This window comes from Rutidosis leptorrhynchoides, chromosome 4, assembly GCF_046630445.1.
Source record: "Rutidosis leptorrhynchoides isolate AG116_Rl617_1_P2 chromosome 4, CSIRO_AGI_Rlap_v1, whole genome shotgun sequence".
Taxonomy (NCBI): Eukaryota; Viridiplantae; Streptophyta; class Magnoliopsida; order Asterales; family Asteraceae; genus Rutidosis; species Rutidosis leptorrhynchoides.
The window spans coordinates 336,692,560-336,709,117 of record NC_092336.1 but is presented as its reverse complement, the minus strand read 5'-3'; positions in this window follow the sequence as shown (position 1 = coordinate 336,709,117).

The window sequence follows — 16,558 nt, the reverse complement described above, 5'->3', positions numbered from 1 at the left end:
TACTTTTTGGCAAGAATTAAAAAACGAATCAATTATCAAAATCCAGAAATGTAGTTTTGTTAGGATTCAATTACTCAATCTATCTGTCAAATTTGAGATTCAAATTCCTCTTAATGGCTTCGAATTTGGGAGTCAAAGTTTTGTTTCAAAAAGGTTAAACGAATCGTTCATCACGAAATTCAAATTTGTGTGTGTGTTTCAAGGTAAATTGACGATTCCTATAGTTTATATATGTGATTACTAAACTATTTCGCGTTATACACTTTAGCTATAAAGCATTCAAAATCAAAAATCATATTATTTTTTTTGTTACCTGCGTCGCTGCACAGCAGCAAAACTTTTTTTGTTTTATTTTTTTTTCGTTTTGTTTTAACTAATTTAACTCACTATCTAATCGTTCTGTATATATTTTTTAAACTCCTAAAACTAAAAATGAAACTTAGTTGAAACTTGGTATAATCTAGTCGAGTACTTGGTGTGAAAGAGAAGAAGAGAAAGAGGGACAGAAGAGACGGGGTAAATAAATAATCATGGGGTTTAAATTCAGGAAAACACAAATAGACCGATGGTTAGGAGCATGAGTGTATAATCAAGAGGTCTCGGGTTTGAGTCTCACCGTGGGCAATTTTTTTTAGGAAGCTTAATAAAGGGTATAACCATTTTTTTTATATCTATTATCATAATAATAATAATAATAATAATAATAATAATAATAATTATTATTATTATTATTATTATTATTATTATTATTATTATTATTATTGTTGTTGTTATAATTATTATTATTAATTATTAATGTTATTATTATGGTTGTGATTATTAATGTTATGATTATTATTATCATTATTATTATTAGTATTATAACTATTATTATCATTAGTAATATAAATATGACAAGTGTTATCTTTATGATTAATTTATTATTCTAAGTAGTATTATTATTATTTTGATTATTATCTTTGTTAGTATTATAGTTATTATTATTACTAATATCATAATTATGTTTGTAAGTAATAGAAACGATATTAATATTAGAAATTTTTATAAGTATTATTAATATCATTACTATTATTATTAATTTTTATCATTTTAGTATTATTATCATTATTATGATTATGAATATTATTATTATTAATATTGTTAAAATAATAAAAATTATTATTATCTTCATAAATATTAGTATTATTATCACTTTATAAATATTAGAACCATTACTATTTCTATAAGTACATTATTAGTATTAATATCATTATTTTTATCACTAATGAAATCATAACCATTATTATCTTGATTAATAGTATTAAGTATTATAATTATTATCATTTTTATTATTACTATTACTCTAGTATTACTATAACAATTATTTTGTAAACAAAAGATTGTGTATATAAAAATAAATATAATAACCATAACCTAAATATATAAATACTTTACTTAAAATATACAAAATGAATATATAATAAAATATATAAGTTATTAATATAAAAATTAAATCACTAATAATATATATATATATATATATATATATTTATTCGATTACGATTATATATATTAATAAATATACAAATGTTATAGGTTCGTGAATCCGAGGCCTACCCTGCATCGTTCAATGTCGTCATATGTATTTTTACTACAAAATACAGTACTGTGAGTTTCATTTGCCCTTTTTACTCTTTACGTTTTTGGACTGAGAATACATGCAATGTTTTAATAACTATTTTAAAATATTTATAAGCGTGAGTTTCATTATTCCCTTTTTATATACATTTTGGGCTGAGAATACATGCAAATACTTTATTAACTGTTTTACAATATTTATATGCGTGAGTTTCATTTGCCTTTCTACCCTTTATATTTTTGGGCTGAGAATACATGCGCAATTTTTATAAATGTTTTACGAAATAGACACAACTAATTGAAACTACATTATATGGTTAAATGATCGAAATCGAATATGCCCCTTTTAGTCTGGTAATCTAAGAATTAGGGAACAGACACCCTAATTGACGCGAATCCTAAAGATAGATCTATCGGGCCCAACAAGCCCCATCCAAAGTACCGGATGCTTTAGTATTTTGAAATTTATATCATGTCCGAAGGAGGATCCCGGAATGATGGGGATATTCTTATATACATATTGTGAATGTCGGTTACCAGGTGTTCAATCCATATGAATGATATTTTTGTCTCTATGCATGGGACGTATGTTTATGAGAAATGGAAATATGAAATCTTGTGGTCTATTAAAACAATGGAAATGATTATTTATGTTAAACTAATGAACTCACCAACCTTTTGGTTGACACTTGAAAGCATGTTTATTCTCAGGTATGAAAGAAATCTTCCGCTGTGCAATTGCTCATTTTAAAGATATTACTTAGAGTCATTCATGACATATTTCAAAAGACGTTGCATTCGAGTCGTTGAGTTCATCAAGATTATTATTAAGTCAATTATAGTTAGATATTATAAAATGGTATGCATGCCGTCCACTTTCGATGTAATGAAATATTGTCTTTTCAAAAACGAATGCAATGTTTGTAAAATGTATCATATAGATGTCAAGTACCTCGCGATGTAATCAACTGTTGTGATTCGTTTATAATTGATATAGACTTCGTCCGGATGGATTAGGACGGGTCTTCACAGTTGGTATCAGAGCGGTGGTCTTAGCGAGCCATGTCTGTATTAGTGTGTCTAACTGATAACTCGTTAGGATTCATTAGTGAGTCTGGACTTCGACCGTGTCTGCATGTCAAAAATTTTGCTTATCATTTCATGTCAAAAGTTACCTGTTTATCATTCTTAGAGAATCACTTGCTTATCATTCTTAGTCTAGACACGTTTTACTGCATTGACTGCATGAATAGTGTATAGACCAAATTCATATCTTAGTGTATCTGCTACTTCGTATCTTAGCGTATCTGTTACTATAACTTTACCTGACAACTTCCGTTGATTCCTCCGTAACTTATGGGATTTTAGTATTATATATGCATATGTAAATTATGTATTGCAGGGTACTAATCTACATCCTATAATCTATTTCTTATCGAAAATCCTTCATCTGATCGTACGAGATGAATCCTGCAACCAGTTCGAGTCCCTCAGATTCCGATAGCTATTCCGATAGTTATTCCGACATAGATGTTCACCTAAGCTCCGAAAACAGCGTCACCGGAATGAATCAACCAATCATCCATTATCAATTCATCTGATGGGTTCATAGTCGACTTAATTAATGGAAACGCGCAGAAGGCAATCCCTTCCACCAACCGAATTCACCTCTTGACAATGAACCTGAAGCGTTTACCGGCAAACCTGTTCGAGACACCATTTTTAGTCTCATTTCCAGGGTAACTCGACAAGATTACATTCTATCCACAATTCTGAACCTTATTCATTCGCTCGTTCCGACCGACAATCATCCCGGAGTAATAAGTCAACGAGCTTCGCACTCGAGTTGTAGCCTTGGAAAATATGGTGCAAAATGTACCAGCTTCAGCAACATCACCAACAGTACCATCAGTAACAGCACCAGTACCATCAACAATCCATGCCTCAACATCTCATTCAGTACCTCAAGTACAATCATCGTTCTACGTATCATCCTACATCAATTATCTTCGTTCTTCATGGCGATTATGTAATCTCTAATGTTTTAGAGATTATGTATTCTAGTTATAACGGTAAATCAAATGAGATTAATATTATACTAACTCATTGAATCAATGATTACATCTGAAGAAAATATATATGAAAGTATATTTTCATAAAGATTGTAATTAAAAATTCTTTCGTACAAACTGTTAATGGTGAAAATATTTTAACGGGTAGGTAATACCCGAGGAATATTTAGATTTCACATTAATAAGTTACACTGTACATTCTTCGAACCTGATTCAACGGTCAATTACCATCCTACTTACATCCACAGATATACGAATCTGATTCACCACAGAACAACCATTTTTCATTCAATTTCATATTTGGATTTTGACCTATCAGAATCCAACAAGTGACATAATGAAGAAATAATGGACACAATAAAAATTGATTAGAAACAGACTAATTAACAATATGAAATTTTGTTAAGAATCCACGCTAACAAGATCCTAGCTAACTGTTCCTAGCTAACTGTTTATTCTGTATTACATTTTATTCTATCGCAATTTATTTATCATAATTTAATTATCGCAATTTATTCATCGCAGTTTATTTATCAGAATTTATATTCTCGCAATTTTATTTATCGTCATTTAATTTCTGTTATTTATTTTACGCACTTTAAAAATCGGGACACGTATACAAGGTTTTGACATATCATATTGACGCATCTATATATATTATTTGGAATCACCATAGACACTCTATATGCAGTAATGATCGAGTTCTCTATACAGGGTTGAGGTTGATTCTATAATAATATATATACTTTGAGTTGTGATCGAGTCTGAGACGAATACGGGTCACGATACGTATTAATTAATTCGAATATTATATAGTAAACTATATATGAATTATTATTTGTACACTGCTAACTGTGGACTATCAACATTGGACAATTTAAATGAATTAAAATATTGATTATAACATATGAAAGTAAACAATTCTTCAAGTTTGCCACTTGATTTCACCCCAAAATCTCATTTGTATCATGATGATTGCAATCTGCGTTCAAACCTTTCATGATTCTTGAAAACACCTCAATCGAGAGGATAAACCAACCGCACTTCATCTACGAGAAAGAAAGATTGATGCATATAGTTATGCACCTGAAAACTCTCGGAACCTGAGTAAACGTTAACACATATCTGTGCTAGCTCCTTTGGCGTTGTTATTACCAAAAAAAAAATTTCCAATCCCTTTTCAAGGTAGCAAATTTTGTCACAGCTCCAGTAAGTCAACTTCGACTTTTCGTTCCAAACAACCTTATTATCACTTTGATACATATGTGTGCTCTTTTATTGTTACCAGGGAACCTTTCATATTCCACCATATTACTATCAGTGTTTAATCATCTAAAAACACAATTCTCCTGAAACCACCTCGGATTAATAACCGATGATTCAGATATTGTAGCATTAAATGCAGAGGAAACAGAAAAAATGGTAGATGGTCTAAACGGTCAAAAGTTTGATGATAAAGAAAGGAGTGTTAGGAACGCTCGATAGAAAATTGGGTATTGAAAAACAGATTGAGCTACCCATGAAGGAGACCAAGGACAAATACAAGGACCAAACCCTATATTCAAAGGATTCAGGTAATTCTGGAGCCGTTGAAATCTTTAGAGAATATCTTGCTCCGAAGTCATGTTAAAATCTTGCGGAAAATCTTTCTCCATCAACCATCGAATCTAGAAATTTCAAAATATCATCATCAATATCTTCGATATTTCTGAGGATATTTTCATAAATATTCTCGTTCGAAATTATATACCTCTTCGTGCTTCCTGTGTATCATTATATCGAAAACATTCAATAGAAAATTTAGTATCGAAAAGCAGATTATGCGGAACTATGAAGAAAGCCGTGGACAAATCACAAAGAATAAGTTTGACTTCAAAGAATCCAAATGATTCAATGCCTGCTGAAGTCTTTAGCGAATATCTTGCTCCTTACCCTAAACCCTTGCGGACAATAGTCTCCATCATCCTCTGATCTTAAATATTCAAAGATATTATCGTATCTTTCATTATAAATATTCTCCATATTTCTGAAGATATTTTCATAACTATTCTTATCCGAAATTATTAACCTCTTAGTGCTATCAGTGTTACATCATAAAGAAACTGTTAGTTTCTATATTCTGTGAACTTTAGAGCTTAAAATATGAATGTTATTGAAGTAATGTTGGGAACTGATGCATGAATTAGTATAATATAATGACACTTGATCAACGTGATTATATTACAGTAATTCATGCTGAGTTTCTAAATGGAATGTGATGATTCACAGACTCTAACGTCATCATGTGCCATGTTACACGACTCTAGTATTATATTTAAACCTCTAAAATGTCAAGAAAATATTTTTTTGATGATTCGGTCTTTTCCAGGGTATTCTGGTAATTTAGCCAATCAAGATCGTGCCCTTACCACTCCCTTTTTAAGAACATTAACAATGTTCATTCTGAAATTATATCTGCGAATTCTGGACCATTACAAGAGATGCCTAACCGCAAAAAGAAGAAACGAAGGGACAAAGCTCCGAAATAGAAATTAGAGTATAAATCGCAACAAATATGAGGGAGTATTAACTGTGGATGATAGTGATTATAGGAGACAGGAGTAGGGACAGTGAAATATAAGGAACAATATAAAGCCCAACAACAACACCGAAATTACAAACTGTGGATATCAGTGCGTATAGCAATATAAAGACACGGGAGGATTATAAATACAATAATCCCTAGAGCATAGTAGAAATAAACAGATTCATCCTGTAGAAGTTGGAGAAGGAGAATGATTGTTACGACGGTCAGGATAAGGACAAGGATTAGAAATGGATTAAGCATTTTCACAATCTCTTGGATGTATGAACTAAGAAAGAAAGTATAGGAATGGTGAGAATAATGGAACGGAAGAGTTTAATTTATAATGGAAATATCAGACAGAGTAATCGAGGCAGATCACCGCATTTAATTATAGAGATTTAAATTTCCTTACTCGACGAAGAATCAAATCTTTTAGATTTCGAAGATTTTCTTTAAATCCCTTGAATTCCGGAATTCAACTCTGACTCTGTCAAAAGTTAAGATGAATCTTTACTTTCCTATTTCACTAATTGGTAATATCTTCATTCGTACTCTTCGAATAATCGAATTATTTTATCCATATTACTCAATAATGATAAAACTCTATTTATCAGCTCATATTGTCAGGAAAACATATTTATTGTTAGCCAAGACGACCTCACTCAAATTTCGGGACGAAATTTCTTTAACGGGTAGGTACTGTGATGACCCGGGAATTTTTGACCAAATTTAAACTTAATCTTTATATGATTTCGATACGATAAGCAAAGTCTGTAATGTTGAGCCTCGAAAACTTTGGAACAGTTTACAAGAATGCATTTGCCTTTTAACCATTCCCGACGATTCACGAACAATCAATTATGAATAAATATGTAGATTTATAAATCTATATAAATGTAAGTATATGAATAATAATTTGAAATTATAAAATATAATTTAAACATTAGAATTAAATATATAAAGTAAGATACAAAATAGTTAAATTGTAATTTAAAAAGAATCTATGTGCAAATATATGTGATTTCGACGTATAACTATTATTACATATATATTATATAGGTAGGGTATAAATATTCAATTATATGATTTGTAAAACATTACACAGGCAATAAATTGTAATGTTAATATAACTAAATGTAATTACAAACTAAAAAAAAACATAGTTGTTGTACTAATATTATTATTACTTTCGTCAATTAAGATAAGTATTACTTCCATTATTAATATTGATATCAGTATTATTTAGATATGAAATTTGTTAAGCATAAGTAGTTATATCAATACTATTAGTGTTATTTTATTTATATCGTTATTATTGATATTAAATATTATCATGTATATGATAATTAATATTATTATTAAAATTATCAAGTAATACTATTATTATTTTTTTTATTAAATTTAATATCATTAATATTATTATTATATTTTAGTATATTTTATTTTTATTATTACTACTAATAATAAGTATTATTATTATTAATGGTTATTAATTATTAATATTATTAATTACTCTATATAAACAGATATATATTGTATGCATAGAATTCCTGCTGTCTATCATTATCAGCTTATTTATTTATTTTTTTTATTTGTTTTTTTTTCTTTTTACATTCTCTGTTTACTCGTGAATATATGTCGATTCCATTATTGTTATAATCTTGGACCTCAGCAATCATAACTGGAGAAGAAATTTTTTTTTATTTTTTTATGAAACTGTCGGTCCCCGTATTGCTACTTTTTGGCAAGAATTAAAAAACGAATCAATTATCAAAATCCAGAAATGTAGTTTTGTTAGGATTCAATTACTCAATCTATCTGTCAAATTTGAGATTCCAATTCCTCTTAATGGCTTCGAATTTGGGAGTCAAAGTTTTGTTTCAAAAAGGTCAAACGAATCGTTCATCACGAAATTCAAATTCGTGTGTGTGTTTCAAGATAAATTGACGATTCCTATAGTTTCTATATGTGATTACTAAACTATTTCGCGTTATACACTTTAGCTATAAAGCATTCAAAATCAAAAATCATATTACTTTTTTGTTTACCTGCGTCGCTGCACAGCAGCAAAACTTTTTTTGTTTTTTTTTTTTTCGTTTTGTTTTAACTAATTTAACTCACTATCTAATCGTTCTGTATATATTTTTTAAACTCCTAAAACTAAAAATGAAACTTAGTTGAAACTTGGTATAATCTAGTCGAGTACTTGGTGTGAAAGAGAAGAAGAGAAAGAGGGACAGAAGAGACGGGGTAAATAAATAATCATGGGGTTTAAATTCAGGAAAACACAAACAGACCGATGGTTAGGAGCATGAGTGTATAATCAAGAGGTCTCGGGTTCGAGTCTCGCCGTGGGCAATTCTTTTTAGGAAGCTTAATAAAGGGTATAACCATTTTTTTTATATCTATTATCATAATAATAATAATAATTATTATTATTATTATTATTATTATTATTATTATTATTATTATTATTATTATTATTATTATTGTTGTTATAATTATTATTATTAATTATTAATGTTATTATTATGGTTGTGATTATTAATGTTATGATTATTATTATCATTATTATTATTAGTATTATAACTATTATTATCATTAGTAATATAAATATGACAAGTGTTATCTTTATGATTAATTTATTATTCTAAGTAGTATTATTATTATTTTGATTATTATCTTTGTTAGTATTATAGTTATTATTATTACTAATATCATAATTATGTTTGTAAGTAATAGAAACGATATTAATATTAGAAATTTTTATAAGTATTATTAATATCATTACTATTATTATTAATTTTTATCATTTTAGTATTATTATCATTATTATGATTATGAATATTATTATTATTAATATTGTAAAAATAATACAAATTATTATTATCTTCATAAATATTAGTATTATTATCACTTTATAAATATTAGAACCATTACTATTTCTATAAGTACATTATTAGTATTAATATCATTATTTTTATCACTAATGAAATCATAACCATTATTATCTTAATTAATAGTATTAAGTATTATAATTATTATCATTTTTATTATTACTATTACTCTAGTATTACTATAACAATTATTTTATAAACAAAAGATTGTGTATATAAAAATAAATATAATAACCATAACCTAAATATATAAATACTTTGCTTAAAATATACAAAATGAATATATAATAAAATATATAAGTTATTAATATAAAAATTAAATCACTAATAATATATATATATATATATATATATATATATATATATATATATATATATATATATATATATATATATATATATATATATATATTTATTCGATTACGATTATATATATGAATAAATATACAAATGTTATAGGTTCGTGAATCCGAGGCCTACCCTGCATCGTTCAATATCGTCATATGTATTTTTACTACAAAATACAGTACTGTGAGTTTCATTTGCCCTTTTCACTCTTTACGTTTTTGGGCTGAGAATACATGCAATGTTTTAATAACTGTTTTACAATATTTATAAGCGTGAGTTTCATTATTCCCTTTTTATATACATTTTGGGCAGAGAATACATGCAAATGCTTTATTAACTGTTTTACAATATTTATATGCGTGAGTTTCATTTGCCTTTCTACCCTTTATATTTTTGGGCTGAGAATACATGCGCAATTTTTATAAATGTTTTACGAAATAGACACAAGTAATTGAAACTACATTATATGGTTGAATGATCGAAATCGAATATGCCCCTTTTAGTCTGGTAATCTAAGAATTAGGGAACAGACACCCTAATTGACACGAATCCTAAAGATAGATCTATCGGGCCCAACAGGCCCCATCCAAAGTACCAGATGCTTTAGTACTTCGAAATTTATATCATGTCCGAAGGAGGATCCCGGAATGATGGGGATATTCTTATATACATATTGTGAATGTCGGTTACCAGGTGTTCAATCCATATGAATGATATTTTTGTCTCTATGCATGGGACGTATGTTTATGAGAAATGGAAATATGAAATCTTGTGGTCTATTAAAACAATGGAAATGATTATTTATGTTAAACTAATGAACTCACCAACATTTTGGTTGACACTTGAAAGCATGTTTATTCTCAGGTATGAAAGAAATCTTCCGCTGTGCAATTGCTCATTTTAAAGATATTACTTGGAGTCATTCATGACATATTTCAAAAGACGTTGCATTCGAGTCGTTGAGTTCATCAAGATTATTATTAAGTCAATTATAGTTAGATATTATAAAATGGTATGCATGCCGTCCACTTTCGATGTAATGAAATATTGTCTTTTCAAAAATGAATGCAATGTTTGTAAAATGTATCATATAGAGGTCAAGTACCTCGCGATGTAATCAACTGTTGTGATTCGTTTATAATCGATATGGACTTCATCCGGATGGATTAGGACGGGTCTTCACAGGAAGCATCATTTGGCAACTAGCATGAAATATCTCATAAAATTACCAAAATATGAGTAATCATTCATGACTTATTTACATGAAAACAAAATTACATATCTTTTATATCTAATCCATATACCAACGACCAAAAACACCTACAAACACTTTCATTCTTCAATTTTCTTCATCTAATTGATCTCTCTCAAGTTCCATCTTCAAGTTCTAAGTGTTCTTCATAAATTACATAAGTATAGTTTCATAAAAATCAAGAATACTTCCAATTTTGCAAGTCTACTTCCAAGCTTTCTAATCCATTGCAAGTAATCATCTAAGATCAAGGAACCTTTGTTATTTACAGTAGGTTATCTTTCTAATTCAAGGTAATATTCATATTCAAACTTTGAATCAATTTCTATAACTATAACAATCTTATTACGAGTGAAAATCTTACTTGAACTGTTTTCGTGTCATGATTCTGTTTCAAGAACTTTCAAGTCATCCAAGGATCCTTTGAAGCTAGATCCATATTTATCATTTCCAGTAGTTTTATCCAGAAAACTTGAGGTAGTAATAATGTTCATAACATCATTTGATTCATACATATAAAGCTATCTTATTCGAAGGTTTAAACTTGTAATCACTAGAACATAGTTTAGTTAATTCTAAAATTGTTCGCAAATAAAAGTTAATCCTTCTAACTTGACTTTTAAAATCAACTAAACACATGTTATATATCTATATGATATGCTAACTTAATGATTTAAAACCTGAAAACATGATGAACACCATAAAATCGGATATACGCCATCATAGTGAAACCGGGGGCTGTTTTGGTTTGAATAATTAAAATCTAAGATAAACTTTGATTTAAAAGTTGTTCTTCTGGGAAAATGATTTTTCATATGAACATGAAACTATATCCAAAAATCAAGGTTAAACTCAAAGTGGAAGTATGTTTTCTAAAATGGTCATCTAGACGTCGTTCTTTCGACTGAAATGACTACCTTTACAAAAACGACTTGTAACTTATATTTCCGACTATAAACCTATACTTTTTCTGTTTATATTCATAAAATAGAGTTCAATATGAAACCATAGCAATTTGATTCACTCAAAACGGATTTAAAATGAAGAAGTTATGGGTAAAACAAGATTGGATATTTTTGATCTTTTTAGCTACGGAAAATGTTTAACAAATCTATACAAATCATATCCTAGCTAACTTATATTGTATTATACATGTATTCTAATATATTATGTAATCTTGGTATACCATAGATACGTATGCAAATGTTTTGACATATCATATCGACCCATGTATATATATTATTTGGAACAACCATAGACACTCTATATGCAGTAATGTTGGAGTTAGCTATACAGGGTTGAGGTTGATTCCAAAAATATATATACTTTGAGTTGTGATCTAGCCTGAGACGTGTATACACTGGTTTGTGGATTGATTCAAGATAATATATATCGATTAATTTATGTACATCTAACTGTGGACAACTAGTTGTAGGTTACTAACGAGGACAGCTGACTTAATACACTCAAATCTTTAAAACATAATAAAAATGGTTGTAATTATATTTTGATCATACTTTGATATATATGTACATATTTGTATAGGTTCGTGAATCGATCCGTGACCAAGTCTTATTTCCAAGGAAGGAAATATCTGTGAAAGTTAGTTATAGTCCCACTTTTAAAATCAAATATTTTTGGGATGAGAATACATGCAGGTTTTATAAATGATTTACAAAATAGACACAAGTACGTGAAACTACATTCTATGGTTGAATTATCGAAATCGAATATGCCCCTTTTATAAAGTCTGGTAATCTAAGAATTAGGGAACAGACACCATAATTGACGCGAATCCTAAAGATAGATCTATTGGGCCTAACAAACCCCATCCAAAGTACCGGATGCTTTAGTACTTCGAAATTTATATCATATCCGAAGGGTGTCCCGGAATGATGGGGATATTCTTATATATGCATCTTGTTAATGTCGGTTACCAGGTGTTCACCATATGAATGATTTTTATCTCTATGTATGGGATGTGTATTGAAATATGAAATCTTGTGGTCTATTGTTATGATTTGATATATATAGGTTAAACCTATAACTCACCAACATTTTTTTTTACGTTTAAAGCATGTTTATTCTCAGGTGAATACTAAGAGCTTCCGCTGTTGCATACTAAAAAAAGGACAAGATTTGGAGTCTATGTTTGTATGATATTGTGTAAAAACTGCATTCAAGAAACATATGTCGATGTAATATATTTCTATTGTAAACCATTATGTAATGGTCGTGTGTAAACAGTATATTTTAGATTATCATTATTTGATAATCTATGTAATGTTTTTAAAACCTTTATTGATAAAATAAAGGTTATGGTTATTTTAAAAATGAATGCAGTCTTTGAAAAACGTCTCATATAGAGGTCAAAACCTCGCAACGAAATCAATTAATATGGAACGTTATAATCAATATGAACGGGACATTTCAGTTGGTATCCGAGCGTTGGTCTTAGAGAACCAGAAAATTTGCATTAGTGTGTCTTATCGAGTTTGTTAGGATGCATTAGTGAGTCTGGACTTCGACCGTGTTTTCTTTAAAAATGATTGCTTAACTTTTTTGTTGGAAACTATATATTATTAACATGTAAATATTATGTGATATATTAATCTCTTAACATGTTTGATATTGTGTAATAGATGTCTACCTCTAGCACAAATCCTATTGACTCACCTAATAATAACGAAGAGTCGAATATATATTGGCAAGATTCACAAGTTCCCGAAGAACCGAAAGAAGAGGAAACGGAACCGGAAGAAGAGGAACCGGAAGAAGAGGAACCGGAAGAAGAAGAGGTTCCGGAGGGGGGAATTGTAGGAACCACAGAAAACCGGTCAAATAAAAGAAAATCCTCAACCAATGGACCAAAGTTAATAATGGTCAATGGTGGTTCCGCTAAGGAAGCAAAATATTGGGAAAATTACCAATTTTCCGATGAATCGGATCCTGATGAGGATTCCGATGATGTTATAGAAATTACCCCGACCCAATTTAATGAGGCAAAAGAAAATAATAAAGGAAAAGGCATCAAAATAGAGAAATCTGATTCCGACCCCGATGAACTTTATATGTACCGTCAACACCCGTATTTTCAATATCGTGACAATAACTCGGGAACCTCTAAACCACTAGGTTTTTCTAAACTAATGTGGAAAACGACGACTCGTATTAGAGGAACATCATATATCCCTAGAAGATTAGGAAAAAGAACCAAGTCCGAAGAAGAAGAAACCAGTGATTCAAATTAGAGGGGTGTGAGCATGTTGTGTAATAAATGTATTGTAGTGTGCTTGTACTTTTATGTTCTATGTAAAAATTGCTTGTATTGTTTGTTTTTACGAATCTAATCCTTGTCTATTTTACAGTATAAAAACAAAATGGAAGTTAAGGGTAGACATCCGAATATTTTAGAAGACCTACCAGAGGATATGATTGAGGAAATCTTGTCTAGAGTCGGTCAGAATTCATCAGCACATTTAGTTATGATGAAATTAACTTGTCAAACATTTGAAAGACTTTCCAGAAATGCCTTAGTTTATAAAAGGATTTCCTTTGATAGGTGGGGTATATCACATTGGGGAGACTTTAAGTTACGCCGTGTTTTCTTTAAAACGTTAAATGCGGGGAACCCAAATGCAATTTTACGCTACGGGTTAAGAACCTATTTTGACTCAACATATCCCAACATAGGATTTCGTGAATTATAAAGAGCTTCTAACATGCAACATAAAGAAGCATGTTATGCTTACGGGTTAGTGATGTTCGCTTCTTACCAAAGTGAGAAAAAGAACATCGGATTGCAGCTTTTAAATAAAACTTTCCCACAAGTGACGGATTCAGTAGTTGGGGTGAGAAACAAGGTTTTTAGATTATTACGGGGCTGTTGGACATTACGAAACCCTCATCCTTTTGACGACATTACAACATGCTGCCTAGCTAATGGTCATAACGGTTATTTTCCACATGACCAAGGATGGGAAGTCGTCTTAGTAAAACCAGAATGCATGACTTGTTTCTGGACTTATGAATTACGTGTCTTTATTTCCTTTGCTGAACAACTTGCGTATTAACTAGATTTATCTTCAAAACTGTCCTGTATCATAGTGTATTATATTTCATGTTATATGTAATATAGCGAAGTTGTAAGTTTGAAAAATATTTGTATGTGATATATTATTATAATCAGTTTTTCATATGGAATTGTAGTAGTTGAATTGTATATTAGCTACTAAGTATGAACTTAACGGGTAGGTAGTACCCTAATTTAAACTTATAAAACGCTAATATGAAGAAAAAGCTTTTATAAATGAGTTCATATTATGCTACGAGATACTATTGACTACTCTTAATATTCTGTATGATTAAATTATTTCATTTGACTATTTTGAAGGAAATGGCACCGACTACTCGACACACCTTGAATATGAGCGAAGGAAATTTCGTGCCTTTCTTGCTTCAAACATAGCCGCAGTACAGGTCGCGCTACATACCAACAATAACTCTGAATCTAGCAATACAGCTAACGGCGCAAGAAATCGTGTAGGATGTTCCTACAAGGAATTCACTGCCTGCAAACCTTCAGAATTTAATGGGACCGAAGGACTAATCGGATTGAAACGATGGACCGAGAAAGTTGAATCGGTGTTTGCCATAAGTAAGTGTGTTGAAGGAGACAAAGTGAAGTACGCTACGCATACCTTCACAGGTATTGCGTTAACATGGTAGAATACCTATCTAGAGCAAGTGGGACAAGATGCTGCTTACGCGCTACCGTAGTCAGCATTCAAGCACTTGATGAACGAGAAGTACCGTCCCAGAACTGAGGTCAATAAGCTCAAGTCAGAACTTAGAGGGTTACGAACACAGGGATTCGATATTACTTCGTATGAAAGACGATTCACAGAATTGTGCCTATTGTGTCCGAGAGCGTTCGAAGATGAGGAAGAGAAGATCGACGCGTTTGTGAAAGGGTTACCGGAGAGAATCCAAGAAGATATAAGTTCACACGAGCCTGCCTCCATACAAAAGGCATGTAGAATGGCTCACAAACTATTGAACCAGATTGAGGGAAGAATTAAAGAACAGGCGGCCGAAGAGGCCAACGTAAAGCTAGTTAAAAGAAAGTGGGAGGAAAACGGTGATAAGAGTCACCAAAACAACAACAACAACTATCTCAACAATCGCAACATCAATCGCAACTACAACAAATGGCACAACAACAACAACAACAACATCATCTACAACAATCAACCCAACAACGATAATAACCGAAACAATAACAACAACAACAACAACAACAACAACAACAACAACAACAACAACAACAACAACAACAACAACAACAACAATCAGAAGCAGCTATGCCAAAGGTGTGAAAAGTATCACTCGGGGTTCTGCACCAAATTTTGCAACAAGTGTAAAAGAAATGGTCATAGCGCGGCGAAGTGTGAGGTCTACGGACCAGGGGTTAATAGAACGAAAGGAACAAATGGTGTCGGAACGAGTAATGGTGGAGCAAGTAGTGTCGGAGCAAGTTATGCCAATGTAGTTTGTTATAAATGTGGAAAACCGGGCAACATTATTAGAAATTGCCCGAACCAGGAGAACACGAATGGACAAGGCCGCGGAAGAGTTTTCAATATTAATGCGGCAGAGGCACATGAAGACTCAGAGCTTGTTACGGGTACGTTTCTTATTGACAATAAATCTGCTTACGTTTTATTTGATTCGGGTGCGGATAGAAGCTATATGAGTAGAGATTTTTGTGCTAAATTAAGTTGTCCATTGACGCCGTTGGATAGTA